This window comes from Leiobunum rupestre, chromosome 8 (assembly GCF_980474605.1).
Source record: "Leiobunum rupestre chromosome 8, qqLeiRupe1.1.hap1, whole genome shotgun sequence".
NCBI lineage: Eukaryota > Metazoa > Arthropoda > Arachnida > Opiliones > Sclerosomatidae > Leiobunum > Leiobunum rupestre.
The window spans coordinates 16,602,239-16,627,209 of NC_143391.1; positions in this window are offsets into that span (position 1 = coordinate 16,602,239).

Below are 24,971 nucleotides of genomic sequence, written 5' to 3' on the forward strand. Positions count from 1 at the left end.
GCGTGGCGTTAGCCAACCGAGTGGAAAGGCGACTGGCACGAAGGACGTCCCAAAAACGAAACGTTGAAGGGACTAAAATTCCATGAGGATGACAAGGAAACGGGGTTACGGTCACTCTATGAAGTATTTCCTGATAAATTGCCCGAGCTACCCCCTTTCCCACCAGGGGAATAGAGGAGGGAGAGGGTAAAGCTAAAACGGGGGACGCATTTTCTCCAAATACATAACCCTCGGTAACTCCACGTGCGTCAAAAATGGCCGGAAAAGTACGGCATAGCGAGAGACGTAGGTTGGCATGGGCTTGAACGAGAAAGCGAGAAGGACGAGCACCGTTTGGGAGGAAATCACCAAACGGGCGCCACCAGAGTGAAAAAGGATCGAGGAGGTTCGCGATGGTGAATAACCCGCCATCGACGAGAGGCGAGTGAAGAACCTGATCAAAAGGGAGCCCGTTTGTGGAAAGAATGGTTGGGTTGTTAAAGACGGGGATAAGGTCAAGGGCGTCGGGATCAGAAGCGTCGAGACAGATGCGAAAATTGAATTTAGACCAAGAAACGATAAGGGACGTGTAAAAGCGACTCGGGACGATGGAGGAAGGTCGAGATAAAAGGAAAAGAGGAAAAGAGGAGACGTTGCAAATTGATGCGGCGGTTATAGTACTTGGCGCGGAAATGAGAGGTAAGTCGAGAAGGCGTAGGCCATGCGAGACCCGAAAGCTGTGGATTTTTTCCGGTAAGGATACGAGCGCGAGACCGCCGGATGCGCGGGGCAGGGTGCAAGTATCGCGTGGGACCCAATGAACCCGATCCCACAGGAAATCGTTTAAGAGGCGCTGGCAACGTCGAATGAAAGAATTGGGCGGCTCGAGGACCTGAAGACGGTGCCAAAGTACGGACGCGGCGAGGCTATTGGCAATAAGAACGCGACCGAAAAGAGAACAGTGATATTTTAAGGGGCGCCATCGCGCTAGAACGCGCGCGAGCCTTTCCTCAAGATCAGACCAATTACGGTTCGAGAAAGCGGCATTATTACCTAGAAAAACGCCGAGAAAACGACAGCCGTCCGAGTTGAAATTTAGAGCTAGCGGGGAATCGTTCCGCCCGATCCACGAGCCGCACCACAAGCCAACGGACTTGGTGCCGTTGATGCGCGCGCCTGAAATTCGGGAATAAACATCGAGACATTCACGGAGAATGATAAATTCGGGATTTGACCTGATGATGGCGGTCAGGTCGTCGGCAAATGTGGAATTAGTCAAGACATGATAGGGTTTGGGAGAAAGAGGGCGAGAAAGGCGTTTATCCAAAAGACGGAGAAGTGGTTCTAGAGCGATAACGTATAAAAGACTCGACAGGGGGCATCCCTGACGTATGCCACGTCCGAAAGGTACAGCGGTAGTGAGGCAATCATTAACTCTAATGTGGACTCGGGGATCCAAATATAGCAACGAAAAAATTTGTAGAAAAAATGGTGGAAAACCCATGGAAGAAAGGACGTGACTAAGATAGGCGTGGTCGACACGATCGAAAGCCTTTTCTTGATCGATGTTGACCAAAGCCAGCGGTTCGCCGTTGGCGATGGCTAAATCGATAACGTCACGAATGACGTGGATGTTGTCGGAGATGCGGCGACCGGGAATCGAACATGACTGTGAAGGAGAAATGACGTCGGGAAGGATCTGACCCAGGCGGATGGAAAAACACTTTGAGATAATTTTATAATCGGAATTAGGCAACGATATAGGGCGTTTATTAGACAAGGAGCGTGGGTCTCCCGTTTTCGGAATTAAACACAAGACCGAGGATGTAAATTGGGGCGCGTAGCGACGAGCGGCTGGATTACTGAGAAGTTCACGATAAACTTGAAATATAACGGGGCCGATAAGGTCCCAAAATTTGGAATAAAATTCCGTCGGGATTCCATCCATGCCAGGAGCGCGACCATGTGACAAGACACTCAGGGCATGGGTAATTTCGCCCATAGATAGATTTTGGCCGAGAGAGTCGAACGAAGTTTCAGATAGGTGTGGTAAATCATCTAAAAATTCGTGGATTAGGTCGGGAGGTGCGGTGTTGAATGCCTGATCATTGGAACTGTATAGGTTCGTGTAAAAAGAGACAATTGTGTCGCGTAAGGCCGGTGGGGAAGTCACGACTACACCGTTAGCGTCGTAGAGGGAGTCGATCGTCGTGGATTGCGTGGAACGGGAACACCAGCTGAAGAAATCTTTCGATGGCGTATCGACGTGACGGATAAAATTAACCCTTGAGTTAAGAAGTGCTGAGCGCGCGCGGCGATCGACAAGATCAGCGAGCTCACGACGTAAAACGGCCGTACGCGTGGGATTTGAGTCGGCTAAAAGAGCGAGTTCATTTTCGAGAGAGCGAAAACGACTTCGCTCTGTTGCAATACGGGCAGTCCAATATTCTTTGGCAAAGACGCGGAATTTGGGTTTAAAAGTGGAGAACCACCAGGCGCAGTAAGCGTGTGGTTCGGGACTGGCCTTGAGCGAATGGATGAGCTCAACAATGAAAGAACGCGTGTCTGCGATAAAAGCCTCGTCTTCGAGAGAAGAGACATTTAATTTCCAATATGCGGGGCGAGGTTTGCCAACTCGAGCGATGGTATGGAATTGAGTTAAAACCGCGTCGTGGTCCGAAAATCCACACGGGACGTGACGGACGGACCGAGGGGTGGTAAGGGTATCGAAATATATACGGTCAAGACGGGCGTGATACCGAGACGAGGCATCTTTAGAATTCCAGGTAAATTCGCGGGTGAAGGGTGCAAAAATACGGAAACCGTCACGAAGGTTAAAGGACGAGACGATGTTTTGAAGGGAGTGAGCTAACGCTATACGGCGTTCTACGCAACCAGTACGATCAATAGAGGGGTCGAGAGTGCAATTAAAATCGCCGGCTAAGACAATCTGGTCTGAGCCGGGAATGGTAGCTAAATGGGTCGAAACCCAAGAAAATAACGCTAGGCCGTCTGAGTCATGGCGAGCGGGAACGTAGATGTTAAAAATGTGTACGAAGCATTGAGAAGGGAGGGCCAATTTCACATAAATTCCGTTAGATGCGTGCGTGTCTCTGAGAACGATACGCGAAAATAAAAAGGGAGAAAAACCAATCGAGGCACCCGATCCGGAAGGGGTCGGGCATGTTAGGTGAATAAATTTTAAGGACCAATCAAACCAAAGAGGAGACTGTAGAAACTTATCATGGATATTGGTTTCTTGCAGACAGAGGATATCGGGAGCCAAGTCGCGAGCGAAAAGGCGGGCAGCCGTGTTCGAGACTGGGGTCCCGATACCCTGAGCATTGAGAGATAAAACCGAGATCATTATAAAAAATAATAATTTTGAACCAAAAATACTACTAAAGGAACTTAAAAGGAAAAATAAAATTTGAATTAACCAGAAACACATTAAGAATAAATTACTGGCTGCTAAATTGCTGCGCCCGTTCGGCCTTGAGGGCGGCAGCAACCTTACGTTCCCACTGGTAGATGGCTCCACATGTGAAGTTGGAAAGAGCGCTGGCTGCGTGAGTAGGTCCGTGTAGTCGAATGGAGGCGAGTTGACTAAGGAGAGCCGGAATGTTAGTTGTGTAGGTTCGGACGTGTTCTAGTATTGGGATTTTAGATCTGTAGGTGACATCAAATAGAGCGGCGAGATCCGATTGTGGCAGGTGATTAGCGGTGGGATCTCTGACGGCAGAAGAGTCGGTGGCGTCCATAAAATCGTCCAAATTTATGTCCGAATAATGGCTGACCTCTGAAAACGTGTCGGACTGAGCTTTTGCCTTTGGAGCGGGTGTGGGGAATGGAAGCACAGCAGACTTTTTGGGTGAAGATTGATTTTGTTGAGAAAGGGATTGACGTTTGCCTTGTCTGATTGGCAGTTTCGAAAATTGTGTTTTTGGAAAAGTCTTCGATGAATCGACGATTTTCCAAGTTGGATCTTCTGATTCGTGGTCATTTGTAGGGTTGGTGGGAAGAACCTCGGAAGATAATTTTGATGATTCAGATGGAAGAGTTGCGGTAACTGGCTCCAAAACTGGCGTAATCGGAGACATGTCAAAATCGGCGGTTACGTCATCGAATGCTGCGCGAGGCACATCCTCCGGGGAGCGTTGTTTGTCGAGTTCTGGGTTTACGATTTGAGGGCAATTTCCGCGAACATGGCCGGAAACGCCGCATTCATGGCATTTGATGGATGTAGAAATGAAAAACGTTAGTGGAGAATCGTCGTAATCCACGAATATGCGATCAGGCAGTGCGTCACGGGCGGCGGACGTCGCGAACTTCATATTGACTTGGCGGCGAAAACTTAGCATGCTCGGCAGATCAGGATCGGTGAAAGAAGTGCGTAAGGTCTTGATCGGTCCAACAACTTGACCGTATTCAGACATTATTTCGCGCAAGTGGTTATTTTCGAAATGGGTCGGAACGTCCGAAACAGTTACTCGGGTAGGCGGTTGTCCGACTGGATGGCACGGAACGTGGACTTTGTCGGGCATCGATAGGCCGTCAGAAATGAGCTGCGCGGCCCAGGACGAATCGTTGAAGTATATTTGAAACTGACCTTGAACGCGAGAGAATGAATGAAATTGCTGAGGGGGTACTTCTTTCTTAATGATGTTGATGTAGTCTTGAGTCGAATAAGGATAGATAGAGGCGTCGATGACGAGGCCGTGTTTGGCCGGAAGTTGAGCGCGGATCCCGTTGCGAGATTGCGAATAGGAGGCGGGCGAGGAACGGAACGTGAAACGGCGACGAACATTTGTCGCGGGACGATACGAGTTGACAGTTGTTCAATAAAGACGATTAGATTGTGATTAAACTCAACTAATTTATCGTGTTGAAGAGCCCACGTAAAGGCTAATTTGATACGAGAAATATACCGGGAGCGAAAACGATTGAAGGTACTTTTTGCAAAATAATCTGGAGTAATTTTGTGGTTGGTCGCGTAACCATCTCGCAGGCCACCAAAATACAGGGTGTCTTTCAAAAGAACATAGGCCAGGTTACAAGCGCGGTGGTGGCGAAAATCAGAAATAAGGAACCAATAATGATACGAGTTATGGGAATGATTTAACAGTTTCGAGAGAAAATTTTTAACGTCAATCAGTATGGTCGTAACGATCGGGCAGTTGAAACACATATGTAGGACGTCACCGACAGCGGGACAAAAAGGACAGTCTCGAAACGGGTAAGTGTCTGGGTCAAAGTGGTTTAAACGAGTTGGAACCGGGAGGGCGTTATGGAGTAAACGCCACTGTGTTGCATTTTCATGACGGGCAGAAAACGGGCTTATCGAATTAACGTGCCAAAATTTAAGAGTATTCGGAGGGGTGAGATCAGGTGGACGAATTGGGTGGGGAAAATTGAGAGAAGTACGAATTAGGTAAGAGTACGCGATTCTAGAAAGGCCTACACCAGTAAGATGGAGTTTAGTATTAAGAGAGCCTGGAAGATTTAAAACAATGATCGGGGAAAGTAAATCACCAAAAACATGATTGTCACGAATTCCGTGATTGTCAAAAATGTCGGGAAAGGCGTCAAGGACGCCTTTTTGTAAGGTTTTAAAAGATTTAACTGTCAAACGGGAGACAGATTCTGGTGATGATATCAGATCTGGGACGCCACGCCACCAGAGGGAGATGGGGTCTAAAAGATCCATGACGGTGGAAACACCGTCACGAGCGAATCTATTAAATAAAAACCCTAAAAAGGGAGTTTTATCAGAGTCAGTGATGGCGGGATTGTCGTAAAGAGGGACATTGGATAAAACTTCAAAGTCAGAATTTTCTAGCGAAAGATTAAAATTAACAGTAGAAAAGACGGTAGATAACGAATCATAATACTTAGAAGGGCAGGTACGGGGACTTTTAGTTAAAAAGTGAATAGCAAGTGAATGGGAGATGCCGTGAACGGATGCAGAAGCGGTGATATGATTGGGTTGAGTCGGGGTAGAAGCTAGGAGACTAGCAACGTTGGCCACGCGAAAACTCCGGATTTTTTCCGCAATCGAGACCAGGCCGAGGCCTCCGACTTGCTTGGGGAGAAGACAATAGTTTCGTTTTACCCAGTGAATTTTGTCCCAAACAAACGCCTCAAGTGCGCTTTGGCAACGTTCAACAAATACGGGTGGAGGATTTAAAACTTTAACTGATTGGCAATGTTGACTCGGCCATACAAAGAACAGTGAGGTTTTATGGGACTCCAACGCGCGAGAACACGAAGGAAATGCTCTTCGAGATCAGTCCAGTTTTTATTAATGACAGTTTGGCTGTTACCAAGATGGACCCCTAGTAATTTACAGCCATCGGATGACCAGTTGAAACCTGGGGAGAGTCAACGCGACCGCGCCAAGTGCCACACCACAGGCCGACAGATTTCAGGTTATTAACCCGGGCTCCAGAGAGAACGGAGAAAGTGTCGAGGCAAGTTCTTAGAATAGGGAATTCGGAGTCGTCACGAACGAGGGCAGTGAGATCGTCCGCGTACGTCTCGTTGGAAAGACGTCGGTGAGGGACCATCTCATGAGGGCGAGATAGTTCCGTATCGAGAAGGCGAAGGAGGGGTTCAATAGCGATAGAGAATAAAGCGCCGGAAAGAGGACAACCTTGGCGAATGCCGCGGTCAAAATTAACGGAAGGGGAGAGAGAATTGTTAATTTTAATATGAAAAGACGAATTTGTATAAAGCATAGCGAGAGGACCAGAAAATTCAGGGGGAAAGCCGAAAGCGCAAAGGACCTTAAATAGAAAATCATGGTAAATAGAGTCAAAGGCTTTTTCAAAGTCTACGTTAACGAAAGCTAGGGGTTCATTTTTGGCGTCAGCGAGATCTATGAGATCTCGAAGAACGCTTAAATTGTCAAAAATAGTACGAGAAGGGACCGAATAGGATTGAGATGGAGAAATGATATCGGAGAGAACAGGATTAAGACGAAGAGCGAGAACTTTGGCAAAAATTTTGTAATCAACGTTAGTCAAAGAAAGGGGGCGCCAGTTTCGAAGATCTCGAGGGTCACCTTTCTTTGGTAACAGACACATGACGGACTTTGAGAAGGCGGAGGAGAAAGAAGAATTATTCAAGTCGAGAAGTAACTCGCGGTAAACTTGGAAAAGAGCGTGACCTAAGTCATCCCAGAAGGTAGTGTAGAATTCAACTGGAAGGCCATCCAGACCCGGGGAGCGACCCCGAGACATGGATTTGAGCGCCGCGGTAAATTTTGAAGAAAAGGGGGTAGAGCGGAAGGAGTCGTTTCAGAATTTGGATTAGAATAAAGGTCAGAATAGAAGTTAATAACGGTATCGCGAACTCGCATAGGGTCGGATATTAAGTCACCATTTGAATTAAAAACGTTTTCCATTGGTTTCACGGCAGAAACGCGAGAAGTCCAACGGAAAAATTCGGCGGAGGGACTATCAACATTGGCTACGTAAGCCATACGAGACTTCAAAAGAGCATCCTTCGCGCGTTTATTTAGACTATCATTTAATTGGGATCGAAGTTCTTGAGCGTCAGGGCTTTCAGGGTCATTTAAAGCGTGAACTTCACGCTGTAAGTCGCGGAGGCGACAGCGTTCTAGGTTAGATTGATAGTTACAGAAGTCACGGCAAATTGCACGGGCTTTAGGTTTAAATACATTGAACCACCAACACGACCACGAGCGGTCGGTGGAGTTCAAGACTTGTTCACTGATAGATTCACGTATAAACTGTTTCACGTCGCTAACGAAGTCAGGGTCGTCAAGAGCTTTGACGTCTAATTTCCAATAAGCCGGTTTTGGGCGGACATTCGCAAAGGGACTCGCGAGACGCAGAACTACCGGACAGTGATCCGAAAAGGGACAAACCCCATGAGTACAGGCTTTGACTACAGTAGCGCTATCAACGTAAACACGGTCCAAGCGTGCCCGAAAGATACGACCACGCTGAGGGACGGAAGACCAAGTATAAGAACGGGTGTAAGGTTGGAAAATTCGAAAGGCATCTTGCAAATCCTGGCCATTGACTAGAGAACGGAGGGACTGCGAAACGTTTACGCGACGATTAACGCAATCTCGACGATCGAGGGCTTCATCGAGGGTACAATTAAAATCGCCGTTCAAAATAAAGGATTCACCGGCAGGTAGAGATTCTATTAGATTGGATAAATGTTTGAAAACGTCTAACGCGGCTTGATCGTCGTTAGACGGAATATATACAGAAACTAAATGAGTAAAATTTTGAGGGGAAAATTCAAATCGAATATATACTAAATTACTCAAATAAATTTTGACGTCACGAACGAAAGAGCGATAATGAGGCTTAATACCGATGGAAACACCTGACCCAGAATTAGAAGCGAAAGCGTGGTCGAAAGAATACGGCCAGTGTTTCCAGAGGTAAGACGCACCAAAACCGCTCGTAACGTTAGTTTCTTGGAAACAGACTATATCGGGGGAAGAATTTTGTATAAAAAGGCGGGCGCGGGTATTGGTCTCGGGGGTGCCTATACCCCTCACATTTAAAGAATAAATGGAAAACATTATAATAAAAATGAAAAATGAAAATAAAAATAAAAAGCGCGTAACAAATCGAGAACCGAAATTAAATTTAGAGAGGGCAAGGAAACAAAGATTTAACCAAAAATACATAAAAAGTCCAAGAAATTACTTCGACGATCCCGATTCGTTCTGGAGCTCCCTGAGAATTCGTCTTTCCCACTGATACACAGCTTGTTTTGACATTCGGGACAGGGGACTTTTTCGAAAGGCTGTGTCATTCTTCCTGATGTCATTTAGTTGTTTTAGGAGAGCAGCTGGAGAGTTGGTATGCTGTCTTACGTGTTCAAGAATTGGAATTTTTGATCGGTACATGCTGTCAAACAGGCTAACGAGGGATGAGTCGGATAGTGGAGCAGAGTCTTGATTAAGTTGATTGGAGTCAGAGTCGAGGAAGTCTTCTAAGTCATTCTGGGAGGCCACGCTGGAGTAAGATGACGCAGATTTTTGCGACATCGCTTTCGGGGGATCGCGCTGTACTACGGAAACTTTGTTCGGAGGACCGGACAATTCCGGTTGAGGCAATTGACGTTTATTCTTATTGAGCACGGTAAAACCTGGAGGAAGTGTTTTAGCTGGAGAGCTGATAGGAGTTTTGAAGACGCTCATGTTATCTTCGTTATTTTCGGAGACCGGTATGATAGGGGTCATATCGAGTTCAGGAAAGGGAGATTCCAAATCACTTGGGTCAGTCATCGGAACATCCTTCGATGACTCTTTTACGATTTCCACAGTTTTAGGAACGGTTTCTTCTGTTTCCGGGTTACGGATGCGTCGCGGACACTGGTCGCGTGTGTGACCCGGTTTCTGGCAGTGGTGGCATTTTATTTCGGTAGAAACAAAAAACGTATAGGGAACGTCATCAAGGTCCGTAAAAACTCTTTCGGGTAGATTTTCTCGGGCTTTAGAGGTTGGAAATTTCATCATAACCTGCCTGCGAAAACTTTGCAAGGCGGGAAAATCCGGATCGGCGAAAGAGGCCCGGAGAGTTTTTATTGGGCCTACAACGGTACCATAAGCTGACATTAGATCTCTGAGGTCGGCGTTCTCGAAATGAGAAGGAACGTCGGACACGACTACACGAGTCGGCGGAATTCCAATTGGATGGCACTGGACGAGTGTTTTGTCATGCATGGGAAGGCCATTGGTGATCAGATCAGTGGCCCAGGACGGGTTTGAGAAGAATAATTGAAAAGTACCTTGTACCCTTCCAATCGAATGGATTTGGGCCGGATTAGTAGCGATTTTTAAAGCATCCATGAATTCTTTGTTCGAGTACGGATATATCGACGAGTCAATAAGAATCCCGTGCGAGGCGGTGATTTTCTTATTGAGTTGGCCGGGATCGTGTGGTCTGGATCGGTAGGATTTCTTGGATTGGGTCTGGCGAGCGTGGTTCAAGTTGGGTTGTTGGTTGAAATTTCTGGTAGTTACACCGGAATACGACGGTCTGGTTGATTTATTTGGACGAGTAGGGTTATAAAGTTGCGAGTTGGAACGGTGGCGGAAGATTAACCGATACGTTGTCGGCGACGGTAGCGTAAGTTGACGTATTGGAAATGTTAGTCCACGACGTTGTTGACGACGTTGTGGTATTTGGAACGGTTGAGCCAGTAATTGTAACTGCCGAAATCGAGGTAGTATTAGTGGTAGCGGAAGCGGAGCCTACTTCAGTTGAAAGTGGCGGTATTTGTGTCGAAAAATTGTGTAGATAGTTAGTCGCGCATTGCGACTTAATGGCGTGATAGGTGGGATTCACAGGGGTGTAGTTGGTAGTAGAAAACGAGAAAGTCGAGTTAGGATCCGTCAATGAACCTGTAGTTTCCATTAAAGTAGCCGGCAACCCTTGAAAAGCCGCGGAATTTGACGATAATGATGCGCTCCCATAAGAGGGAGGAGAAAAGTTAAAAACTGGAGCGAGTCCGTACGGCGAAAGCGACGATGGAGTTAAGCCTTGGGACGCAAAAACTCCAGGGAGAGGAGGCCCTCCGTAGCAGCGGGGAGAGGTAGCGGTAGACGCGAAAAAACCGGGCGGCGCGGGCGAAATGACGACCGGCTGAGAGGCGGCGCCTGCGGTCGAGCTGCCGCTAGCCATTGCGCGCGACTGGGCGACGCAAAAAAACGCCAAGGCCCGATCACGGCGCAAAAATACGAATTGCGGAAACGCTAAATTTAATATTTAAATCACGAAAAATAGCAAAAACGGCAACAGTACTTTAAAGTCGGAGCATTTAAACACCGGTAAAAATCGAAAACAGTGGTGTCACTGCTGAAAAAAACTAAAAACTCAACTAAAAAAGCGGAGTGAAAAATAGCGACACTCACTAACTCTGATGAGAGAGAGAGAGAGAGAGAGTATAAAAAGGCTTTATTATTATAGCCAAAACATAGTCAGTTTTACAAGATAATTCTTATGAACAAAAAACATTTCTTTGGATTAGCGATAAAATCAATTAAACTCTTAAATTAATAGTTTAGGGATACAAATTGTGCACGTGAAATGAATAAATAATACAATGGGAATTTTAGGTTACATGAACAAATTAAAAATTAAAGAATAAATAAATGCAAGGGTAGCATTTTTTTTTCCGGAAAACAAAAGATTTACAAAAAAATTTTAAATTCGTTCAAATTGATACGCCAAGTAGAATTAAATTCTTTCATTTTATCATTTTTTTGTGCAAAAGAGTAGGCTAATTTAATTCGGGAGATGAATCTACCACGAAAACGATTAAATATAAACTTTATAAACTCAGGCAGAGGACGGGAAAAGTTGTTGGCGTACCCGTCTCGCAGACCGTTACGATACAGCGTATCTTTAAGTAGAACGTAGGCCAGGTTGCAAGCGCGATGGGAGTGAAAATTAGGAACTAAAAACCAATAATGGTGGGAACTGTGGGTATGGCCTAACAATTTTGAGAGAAGTATTTGAACGTCGATCAGGATGGTCGTGACAATCGGGCAAGAGTAGTACATATGCACGACGTTCCCTACAGATGGGCAGAAGGGACAGTCGCGCGTTGGATAAGTGTCGGGTGATGAAACTAAATTTGGGATCCGACGCCACCATAGAGAGTCAGAGTCAAGAAGATCCATGACAGAGGAAACTCCATCACGGATAAACCGGTTAAAGAGGAAACCTAAAAAGGGGTTCTTATCAGAGTCAGTGATGGCGGGGTTATCAAAGAGAGGGATGTTTGACAAAACATCCACGCTCGAATTTTCAAGAGAAAGTTTAAAATCAAGATTGGAGAAAGTTTCGGATAAAGAGTTATAAAAAGTCGAATTGGTAAGGTGAGGCTTATTAGTGAGAAAATGAGTAGTAAGGGAATGAGATAATCCGTGAATGAAAGCTGAAGCGGTTACATGATTAGGTTGGGAGGGGTCCGTTTCTAGAAGGCTCGCAACATTCGCCAGGCGAAAGCTACGAATTTTTTCGGCAATTGAAACCAGTCCTAGGCCACCAACTTGCTTAGGGAGAAGACAGTATTCGTTTTTCACCCAATGAACCTTGTCCCAAACGAACGCTTCGAGGGCTTTTTGGCATCTATCAACAAAATCAGTCGGAGGGTTCAAAATTTTCAGTTTATGCCATAATACACTGGCAGCCAACTGATTGGCGATGTTGACACGACCATATAATGAGCAATGGGGTTTTATTGGACGCCAACGCGCGAGAACGCGAAGGAAGCTCCCTTCAAGGTCACTCCAATTTTTAGAGACTACATTCTGACTGTTTCCGAGATGGATTCCCAGGAACTTGTGACCATCAGACGACCAACAAAAACCTAGTGGGCAGTCAACGCGGCCACGCCACGTTCCACACCAAAGGCCAACGGTTTTTAAATTGTTGACGCGCGCTCCGGAAAAGGCGCAAAATGTATCGAGACACGTTCTTAGAATGGGAAATTCCGCGTCCTCACGGAGAAGAGCGGTTAAATCATCGGCGTACGTGACGTTAGTTAGCCTCCTGTGAGGAACCAGTTCGTTAGGGCGAGCGAGTTTAAGATCAAGAAAGCGAATGAGAGGTTCAATAGCGATCGAGAAAAGAGCGCCAGATAGTGGGCAGCCTTGGCGGATGCCGCGGTTAAATTTAACAGATGGGGTAAGCGAGTTATTAATTTTGATGTGAAACGACGAATTGCAGTAAAGCATAGCAAGAGGGCCAGAAAATTCGGAAGGGAAACCGAAAGCGACAAGAGTTTTGAAAAGATAATCATGGAGGATGGAGTCGAATGCTTTCTCGAAGTCTATATTCACGAAAGCGAGGGGTTCATCTTTAGCGTCAGCGAGATCAATGAGATCTCGAAGAACGTTTAAATTATCGAAAATGGTGCGAGAAGGAACCGAATAAGATTGAGAGGGGGAGATAATATCAGTGAGAACTTTATTAAGGCGAAGGGCAAGGATTTTAGCGAAAATTTTGTAGTCGACGTTTGTCAAAGAAAGAGGACGCCAATTACGAATATCGCGAGGGTCTCCTTTCTTTGGCAAAAGACACATCACAGACTTCGAGAAAGCATTGGAGTACGGCGAATTTTTCAAATTACGAAGGAGTTCACGGTAAACTTGGAATAAAGCTTGACCTATTTCGTCCCAAAAGGTTAAATAAAATTCAGCAGGGAGGCCGTCTAGACCAGGGGTACGACCTCGGGACAAAGATTTGAGGGCTTGAGAAATTTCAGCAAACGAGTACGGATATTTGAGGGATTCAACGGAATCCGGAGAAAGTTTAGGTAAATTTTGAAGTAAAGGAGGTAACGCGGAAGAGGGAGCGGGAATAGAATTTGGATTAGAATAGAGTTCGGAATAAAAGTTAATGACAGTTTCGCGAAGACGGGGAGGATCGGAGACTAAATCACCGTTGGGGTGGTAAACGCTATCCATAGGCTTCACGGAGGAAGACACCCGTGAAGTCCAGCGGAAGAATTCTGCCGAGGGCTTGTCAACATTGGCAACGTGAGACATTCGACACTTTAAGAGCGCCTCCTTAGCACGATTATTCAGACAGTCGTTCAATTGAGAACGAAGTGCTTTGGCATCGGGGCTTTCTGGGTCGTTAAAAGCGTGAACTTCTCGTTGCAGGTCCCGTAAACGAGACCGTTCTAAATTAGATTTAAAATTGCAGAATTCGCGGCAAAGCGCGCGGACGTTCGGTTTAAAATCGTCAAACCACCACTGGCACCAAGAGCGATTAGTGGTGTTTGAAGCCTGTTCATTTACTGAATCGCGGATAAAAGTTTTAACGTCTTTGACAAAATCAGGGTCTTCAAGGGCTTTAACATCCAACTTCCAATAGGCCGGTTTAGACCGAACTTTCGAAAGCGGATTGGCGATACGTAAGATAACTGGGCAGTGGTCCGAAAAAGGACACACTTCGTGAACACACGCTCTGACAGGGGTGGCACTGTCAACGTAAAAACGGTCCAAGCGTGCGCGAAAGACGCGACCACGCTGAGGGACGGAAGTCCAAGTATAGGAACGAGTATTTGGTTGGAAAATTCTAAAAGCATCTTGCAAATCCTGGCCGTTTACGAGGGAACGGAGGGTCTGCGAGACGTTTACGCGACGGTCAATACAGCCGCGGCGGTCGAGAGCTTCATCGAGGGTGCAATTAAAGTCACCATTTAAAATAACTGATTCACCAACAGGTAAATTTTCAATTAGCAAATTTAAATGATCAAGGACGTTTAACGCAACTTGATCGTCATTAGACGGAATATAAACAGAGAAAACGTGAGTGAAATTTTGAGGGGTGAATTCGAAACGAATATAAACCAAATAACTTAGATGAATTTTGACTTCACGAACGAAAGGGAGGAATTGGGGCTTCATACCGATGGAAACACCGGAACCCATTTTAGAAGCAAAAGCGTGTTCGAAAGAATACGACAAGTGTTTCCAAAGGTATGACGCCCCAAAATCCGTTTTAACATTAGTTTCTTGAAAACAAACAATATCAGGGTTAGAATTTTGAATAAATAAACGAGCGCGGGTATTGGTCTCGGGGGTACCAATGCCCCTGACATTTAAAGAATAAATAGAAAGCATTAAAATTAAAATTAAAATTAACCAGTACATAGAAAAATAAATAAAGTTCCGTAAAATACGAAGGAAAAATAAACAAAAATGTAAAATACCCATAAAAATTAAATAGACGATTCCGCTACAATTTCCTTCATGATTTTTCGCTCCCACTGGTAGATGGCCTGTTTAGACAATCTAGAAAGTGGACTCTTTCGGTACGTGGCTTCGTTCTTTCGAATGCTTTCTAGTTGCTTGATAAGAGCAACTGGTGAGTTTGTGAACTGACGAACATGGATAAGGATGGGGATCTTGGATCGATACATCGAGTCAAAAAGGCTGACTAGTGACGAGTCGCTGAGCGGAATGGACGTTGAAGATTTCGGGTCACAGTCAGAATCAAGGAAGTCTGTCAGGTCACTCTCTGAAGTGACGCTGGAGTAGGAAGAAGCAGATTTTTGTGATCTCGCTTTAGGAGAAGTAGGTTCAATAATGGAAAATTTCATTGGCGGGCCAGAGGAAGCCTCTATTGCTGGCGAATGCCTCTTGTTCTTATTGAGGACGGTGAAACCCGGAGGATGTTTACGGGTCGGTGAATTAATTGGAGTCTTGAAGACGTCCAAATCTTCATCATCTACACGAGGCACAATTGGAGTCATGTCCAAGACGGGAAGAACATCTTCATTTTGAGATGCCATGGTGACATCCATTTCAATTTCGGCAGCGTTTTCAACCACTTTCGGTGTGGTAGAACTGTTTTCACCGGCTAGATCTTTTTCAGCGTGAGTTTTTGGACAATGATCACGGGTGTGGCCAGTCTCGTGACAATTGTGACATCGGATGTCAGTGGAAACAAAGAAAGTATACGGGACGTCATCAGTAGGAGTGTCCCCAATCTTTGCCAGTTTTCCATGTAGAGGTACACGTGGGGGTCGGCACCGGAAGTCCCCGCTTCCTTCCCCCCCTGTGTGTAAACTAGGTCACTTCCGGCAGGTGGCGACATTGTGGGCGTGGCTACGGGTGTCAGGTTACTCCCACCAGGTGGCGCGCGCTGATTGGCTGGCGCGGGGACCACGTGGTAACTTCGCGGCGCGGGAACCACGTGGTTACTACGCGACGCGGATACTGCGCGCTTATTGGCTGTCGCGAAATTATTCAAAATGGCGCCGATTGGTTGGCGTTTTGGCGCGAAAAGGGGTCAGTACTCCTTTAAAGGAATTCCCAGGCTCGCTATACTCGGGCATTGTTAAGGTGGTGACAGGTTTGATTGATTGAGCAGGTGTTTATCGAGGAATGCGCCGTTGCTAGGTTACCCCGCTCGCTGTTAGAGTATCAACAAATAAAATACCTTTAGTGACAATACCGAGAGAATCTCATACACATATTAATTATGTCATATTTCTCGAATTATTACGTCGAAAATTCACGTGATTTGGCCTCCATCTTTAATGTTTCATATTCAAACGGGTTCTGTAGGGTGACCATCTTTATATTTTTAGGAAATTTACCATATTTACGTCAATTGTTTTTAACGCTTTTAAACAAGTTGTTCCTAACGGATTTTTTATATCGTTACGTACCTAGATGACTTGGACTTGGTTATTATTATGACATATGCATCATATATTACCGTCACTTAACCTTTAAAAACGACGCGCGGGAAAGTTTGTGAAGTAATTAGGGAGTGGATATTTCAAGTTTTTTAAACATAGTCAATACGTTAATAACGGGGTAAAGATATTTGATAGGGGTTAATCAACAAGTGGTCTTAAAAAGGAAATATTAATCAGTTTTATAAGCTGTGTTTTATTAACCGTTAGGAAGCCCGATAAAATGACAAAGGCTTAATATAAGTTTGTAACTCTCTTTTAGCGGTTATTATATGAACTCTTAGAAATTTGGAAAATTCACGTGATTTGGCCGCCATCTTTAATGTCGCATATTCAAACGGGTTCTGTAGGGTGGCCATCTTTATTTTTTTAGGAAATTTACCATATTTACGTCAATTTTTTAACGCTTTTTAAACAAGTTGTTCCTAACGGATTTTTATATCGTTACGTACCTAGATGACTTGAACTTGATTATTATGACATATGCATCATATATTACCGTCACTTAACCTTTAATAACGACGCAAGGGAAAGCTTTCTAATTTATATTCAATACATTGCCACTATACGAAATACTTACATAAATTAAACAAGGTCGGTTCGCGCTCATGAAATTTAAATAAACGTAATAAGTAATTACATTGGTATAATAACAAACAAAACGGGTTTTAGTTCTTTAACAATTAAACTACTTTACATCTAAAAAACCAACTTATACCGTCAATGCGTTGCTTATTTGAATTGATAATAAACCTTTTTTTACAAAACTCAAAAATGAATAATACAATGTTATAAAATAATTTTCAACTCTGAACCTGAAATTAAATGTGTTTGTCAAATTGTTATCACTTTTCTAAATTATCTTACATCCTTCTATGTTTAAAATAAAAAACTCTGATTTAAATTTAAACTTTATTTTACAACATTTGTTGTTGACACAAAGGAACTATCGTTAATAACATTTAACACGCTATCAATAAAAACCACTAACTCGTCTATCGCCTTTAAGAATCCAGTTTTTGGGGGTCGTTCCAAATGCATTTCGTGAGAATTATGCTCTTTTTGAAAATATATCATTCTTTGTGCAATCAAATCCATTTCAAGTTGACGAATAATTTTTTTTCAATTCTTTATTTATATGTTTAATCAGTTCATAGTCCTTGTTTTCTTTATAAGTCATTATTCCACAACAAAAACAAAGCGAAACTAGTTTGTATAAAACGCGATGTGGTTAGTTCAGTACAGGTCGAACACAAAGGAATCTGATTACCGCTAACTATCTCTCTACGCCGTTAGAGCTCCTCTGATTACCGCGAACTATATCTCTCTCCGCGTTTATCTCCATTGTTGATTTATTTAGAACAGGTGTTGAGCGGAGAATCCCCCGTTGCTATGGTGACTTCGGCGCGACGTTTATTTGAGTATCAACAAACTTAGCAAATACCTTTAGATTGTTTCAATGTTGAATTCGTTAACCTCGCAGTTTGAAACAAGTTGTCCCTATATTAAGAATCAGCTTGGTATACAATTTGCAGCTCTGGCCTTATAAATGTTTCACTGTATACAATGTCTTTACCCACATTGTGTACATTTAGTAATATTAGTTTACGTATAACCGTAACCTTTTAGTTATACCAATCGACCATGGTTAGGTAAATATAATGCATTTATAAGTTCGCGTGTTGAACACATAATAGTATTCAGAACTTTCTAATTAAATTGAATACATTGCCAATATACGAAATATTTACATACATTAAACAAGGTTGGTTCGCGCTCATGAAATTTATATAATAGTAAACTTTGTAGGGTAAATTACTTGACTTTGTAATGGATATTTCAATAACCGTTCATCATTTTAATAGATCAATGACGGTATAATTAACAACGTCTGAATTTTCGTCGCTAAAAGAGATGTCCATAAAGATTGATTATAAAAAGTTTAACACGCAGGTATCTATGGATTCGGATTACCTAAACAAGTCGCCCCTATATGAACTTTTAAACGGTTATTCGTGTTAAACGTGTACATTGCTACTATAACTTTTTCAAAAAGCAGCAGTCGATAAGTATGACATTCTAATTACCGTCAAATACAGAGCTAGAAGTTACTTGGTTAACCATTTTTAGGTTATTTTTATGGTCAGTTATTGAGCGTTTCACTCCTATACGGTTCAATGGGAATTATTATTGATCGCTATTGTCAGTTATAATAAGAATGAAAATAGAGTTGCAATTTATTCCGGCGATATGTACTTTTAAATTTTAACAGATTTGGCATACATTATAAAGTCTAGCACCTTATATCCTATGAACAATATTTTTTGGAAAAAGTACAGCTAGATAAATGGCCAAAAAAAATTTTACATAACCGAAATACTACATTATTATAGATAATAAATAATACTATAAATATAGAACTCAGTTAATCAAGTTATTTTTTAACGAAACATGCAAACAATTACCAGCCTATCAATTTGATATTTTAATTATTGTTGTTGGCAATTAAACTTTGGGGTAATTTCACCGAAAATCATGTTTTGTTATCACAACAACTTGAACACAAGTTTTTTAACTAATGTTTGATACCTATTTAATGTAAAAGTAGTTTCATGATTTGTGGCGCTTTGGGTTTAATTTAATAGACTAGTTTCTTAATCTTTCAGGACTCTTTTGTTAGTAGATTTCTGTAGTTATTTGTCATAATATCGCGGTAAAGAATACGTTTCTCAGTATAATAAGCGAATAAGAAAAAAATCGTTGTGTTTTACGACTACCTATCGCGGACTAAAGGAGTAGAATCTACAAAGTATAGCAACCTTGTAAATTAATCCTATAATTCTTCTCTCCTACTTCAGTCTTCTGAATTGAAACGTCGTTGTCCTGTTTCTCCAACAGATAGCTATCGGGATCGGCCAGACCAGACACGACCGACTTCGAAGAACGATAAAGAAAACCATATATAAATAATGTAAAAAACTTGAAATATTCCCTAGGCTGGTTTATTTTTCCAAGACAGAAAGGGCTCTAAATATAGTTTATATGAAACTTAAGGAAAATTTATTAACACTCAACATAAATAAAACTAATTACATTTGTTTCTCCTCGAGAACGACTATAGATTTGTTACATGAATAAAAAATTCACGAAAATAATAATTGTAGAAACTGCACTGGAAAATGTTTAAAGTTAGAAAGAGTAAATAAACTAAAATATCTGGGGGTAATAATAGACAGTAATATAAAGTGGAATGAACATGTGACCTATATCACTAATAAAATTCGACTATGTATAAATTCCGTGAAATTAAAAACTTTCTAGAAATACCGTGGTTAAAAACAGTATATTACGCCCTAATTCAATCAATTATATCATACGGAATAATCGGCTGGGGTCGTACTTATGAAACTACATGCGTACCATTAGAAATATTACAAAGAAAAATTCTACGCATATGTACGAAATTATTATTACCCAAATCAATTACTATATGATGAATTTAAAGTTTTTTCTGTTAAACATTTATATGTTAAAGAAATTTTACTATACACTTTCAAACACAAACAACTTATCGACTTGACTAAAACTTACCACAACAGATATGTAGAAGTAGGAAATTTATTTACGCCAAGTTCCTATAAAACGATCGGTCAAAAACATGCTCGCTATCTAGGCCCTAAAATATATATAAGGCAAAAAGTTTTGATAAAGTGTAACAAAAGATGATAAATTTGACTATTGAATAAACCGGCTGTATTCAATTGATTGCTATTTCAACATTTTTAAATTTTCATGGTTACCTTCTCTGGTTTTATTTAAGAAAATAAGATGTTAATTAGTTGCAGATTGTTAAAATGTTAAGGTGTTGGTTGCACGAAAAATCTTTAGCGATAAAAACGAATGAATGCCCTAGACGTTCTCTTTAAAAAAATGTCATTGTCGAAACAAATTTCAAGTCTAAGTGTACTAGTAAGTGTCACACTTATTTGTTACCTTCAGGTCATACGTTTTAAGCATCGCGTATTACACCGATAAGTGCCACACCTATTTGTTATTTCAGGTCATACGTTGTAAGCATCGCGTATTACTCCGATAAGGTGTAAAGTTAATCTAACAATGCCTCACGTACATAAATCGGTTACGTATACATTAAACTATTATGACGGAAATGTAATGTTTTACCCTTTGGGGATTTTCATGTACACTGTTTGAAAATGTATACCCTCTGAGAAGGTGTACGACTACCACATTATTGCGATTGCAGTAACGTTACCTAAACTATTTTAATAGCACAATGATAAGTAAATCTGAAAGACCCGTATCAAACGTCAGTCCAACATTTCGACATGTGACTTTCATTAGATCTGAAAGACTCAAAGGTCGACACATTCCGGGTATAAAAGCCACAAAGAACCTTCAAAGAAAATGATTAAAACCCCAGACGCGAACTATAAAATCTATTTGCGATTTCACGAACGGTGGTGCAACACAACTAAAAATGCGAGTATGGTTAAGCTAATATAAATTAAATGTGTTTATATCTTGGTGTTTGTTTTCAGGGAAGGGGTGAAAGTTTTCCTAATTTCCCCGATAAAGGCGGTCGCTGTTACCCCCGATTGCTCGATACGTCTCGGGCGGGTTGACGGTGATTCTGGTATTACACTATCGGAATTTGAACTTAAACAAGTGTGGATGGATCGAGAGCGAATTACAACATTTTTCGAAATCGAATCCACACCACCGTCCTCGTGGTTTTTAGAGGGGTCGAATACAAGGAAAATTGACTTAAGTATTTATCAAGGTCAAAGAATATTGAACATCCGAGAAATGGTACGCGGGGTGGGGGTGAATTACGAAACGTTTTCCCCCACCAAGGTTGGGTTCGCCATCTCCGTTTATACATGGAAAGCGTTTGTCAACAAGTACGATGAGGTTATAGCGTGCCTCAATGAGGTTAAACGTGTTTACGGTGAAATAAAACTTGCCGCAATTAGTCAAATTGAGGGTTATATACGAAAAAAGTGTAACGGTTGCGAAATTGATCATCCATCCCAAATCCAACACGATTGTTTAATGTTAACGTGGGATGAACGAGTGGAACTAAATTTCCTAAATGCAGCTAATAATTTAAGTTATTCCGATATCACTTCTACAATCATTAATAACACATTTTTAGGTGTTGATTTCTGTGAAAAAATATTATCCCATGTGATGTGTAATGGCAAGAAAATGTTATTACATGAAAATAAAAAAAATAATAACAATTATTTGATATGCAATTTGTAATAGGGATATAAAATTGTTTAAAATATTACCAAGATTTATTCAAACTAATAAATGTAATGACATGAAAAAACCCCAAGATTTATTCAAAAACTAATAAATGTTTTTTAATACATTTTCAAACAGTGTACATGAAAATCCCCAAAGGGTAAAACATTACATTTCCGTCATAATAGTTTAATGTATACGTAACCGATTTATGTACATGAGGCATTGTTAGATTAACTTTACACCTTATCGGAGTAATACGCGATGCTTACAACGTATGACCTGAAATAACAAATAGGTGTGGCACTTATCGGTGTAATACGCGATGCTTAAAACGTATGACCTGAAGGTAACAAATAAGTGTGACACTTACTAGTACACTTAGACTTGAAATTTGTTTCGACAATGACATTTTTTTAAAGAGAACGTCTAGGGCATTCATTCGTTTTTATCGCTAAAGATTTTTCGTGCAACCAACACCTTAACATTTTAACAATCTGCAACTAATTAACATCTTATTTTCTTAAATAAAACCAGAGAAGGTAACCATGAAAATTTAAAAATGTTGAAATAGCAATCAATTGAATACAGCCGGTTTATTCAATAGTCAAATTTATCATCTTTTGTTACACTTTATCAAAACTTTTTGCCTTATATATATTTTAGGGCCTAGATAGCGAGCATGTTTTTGACCGATCGTTTTATAGGAACTTGGCGTAAATAAATTTCCTACTTCTACATATCTGTTGTGGTAAGTTTTAGTCAAGTCGATAAGTTGTTTGTGTTTGAAAGTGTATAGTAAAATTTCTTTAACATATAAATGTTTAACAGAAAAAACTTTAAATTCATCATATAGTAATTGATTTGGGTAATAATAATTTCGTACATATGCGTAGAATTTTTCTTTGTAATATTTCTAATGGTACGCATGTAGTTTCATAAGTACGACCCCAGCCGATTATTCCGTATGATATAATTGATTGAATTAGGGCGTAATATACTGTTTTTAACCACGGTATTTCTAGAAAGTTTTTAATTTCACGGAATTTATACATAGTCGAATTTTATTAGTGATATAGGTCACATGTTCATTCCACTTTATATTACTGTCTATTATTACCCCCAGATATTTTAGTTTATTTACTCTTTCTAACTTTAAACATTTTCCAGTGCAGTTTCTACAATTATTATTTTCGTGAATTTTTTATTCATGTAACAAATCTATAGTCGTTCTCGAGGAGAAACAAATGTAATTAGTTTTATTTATGTTGAGTGTTAATAAATTTTCCTTAAGTTTCATATAAACTATATTTAGAGCCCTTTCTGTCTTGGAAAAATAAACCAGCCTAGGGAATATTTCAAGTTTTTTACATTATTTATATATGGTTTTCTTTATCGTTCTTCGAAGTCGGTCGTGTCTGGTCTGGCCGATCCCGATAGCTATCTGTTGGAGAAACAGGACAACGACGTTTCAATTCAGAAGACTGAAGTAGGAGATAAGAATTATAGGATTAATTTACAAGGTTGCTATACTTTGTAGATTCTACTCCTTTAGTCCGCGATAGGTAGTCGTAAAACACAACGATTTTTTTCTTATTCGCTTATTATACTGAGAAACGTATTCTTTACCGCGATATTATGACAAATAACTACAGAAATCTACTAACAAAAGAGTCCTGAAAGATTAAGAAACTAGTCTATTAAATTAAACCCAAAGCGCCACAAATCATGAAGCTACTTTTACATTAAATAGGTATCAAACATTAGTTAAAAAACTTGTGTTCAAGTTGTTGTGATAACAAAACATGATTTTCGGTGAAATTACCCCAAAGTTTAATTGCCAACAACAATAATTAAAATATCAAATTGATAGGCTGGTAATTGTTTGTATGTTTCGTTAAAAAATAACTTGATTAACTGAGTTCTATATTTATAGTATTATTTATTATCTAAAATAATGTAGTATTTCGGTTATGTAAAATTTTTTTTGGCCATTTATCTAGCTGTACTTTTTCCAAAAAATATTGTTCATAGGATATAAGGTGCTAGACTTTATAATGTATGCCAAATCTGTTAAAATTTAAAAGTACATATCGCCGGAATAAATTGCAACTCTATTTTCATTCTTATTATAACTGACAATAGCGATCAATAATAATTCCCATTGAACCGTATAGGAGTGAAACGCTCAATAACTGACCATAAAAATAACCTAAAAATGGTTAACCAAGTAACTTCTAGCTCTGTATTTGACGGTAATTAGAATGTCATACTTATCGACTGCTGCTTTTTGAAAAAGTTATAGTAGCAATGTACACGTTTAACACGAATAACCGTTTAAAAGTTCATATAGGGGGGACTTGTTTAGGTAATCCGAATCCATAGATACCTGCGTGTTAAACTTTTTATAATCAATCTTTATGGACATATCTTTTAGCGACGAAAATTCAGACGTTGTTAATTATACCGTCATTGATCTATTAAAATGATGAACGGTTATTGAAATATCCATTACAAAGTCAAGTAATTTACCCTACAAAGTTTACTATTATATAAATTTCATGAGCGCGAACCAACCTTGTTTAATGTATGTAAATATTTCGTATATTGGCAATGTATTCAATTTAATTAGAAAGTTCTGAATACTATTATGTGTTCAACACGCGAACTTATAAATGCATTATATTTACGGTTACGGTTATACGTAAACTAATATTACTAAATGTACACAATGTGGGTAAAGACATTGTATACAGTGAAACATTTATAAGGCCAGAGCTGCAAATTGTATACCAAGCTGATTCTTAATATAGGGACAACTTGTTTCAAACTGCGAGGTTAACGAATTCAACATTGAAACAATCTAAAGGTATTTGCTAAGTTTGTTGATACTCAAATAAACGTCGCGCCGAAGTCACCATAGCAACGGGGGATTCTCCGCTCAACACCTGTTCTAAATAAATCAACAATGGAGATAAACGCGGAGAGAGATATAGTTCGCGGTAATCAGAGGAGCTCTAACGGCGTAGAGAGATAGTTAGCGGTAATCAGATTCCTTTGTGTTCGACCTGTACTGAACTAACCACATCGCGTTTTATACTAACTAGTTTCGCTTTGTTTTTGTTGTGGAATAATGACTTATAAAGAAAACAAGGACTATGAACTGATTAAACATATAAATAAAGAATTGAAAAAAAATTATTCGTCAACTTGAAATGGATTTGATTGCACAAAGAATGATATATTTTCAAAAAGAGCATAATTCTCACGAAATGCATTTGGAACGACCCCCAAAAACTGGATTCTTAAAGGCGATAGACGAGTTAGTGGTTTTTATTGATAGCGTGTTAAATGTTATTAACGATAGTTCCTTTGTGTCAACAACAAATGTTGTAAAATAAAGTTTAAATTTAAATCAGAGTTTTTTATTTTAAACATAGAAGGATGTAAGATAATTTAGAAAAGTGATAACAATTTGACAAACACATTTAATTTCAGGTTCAGAG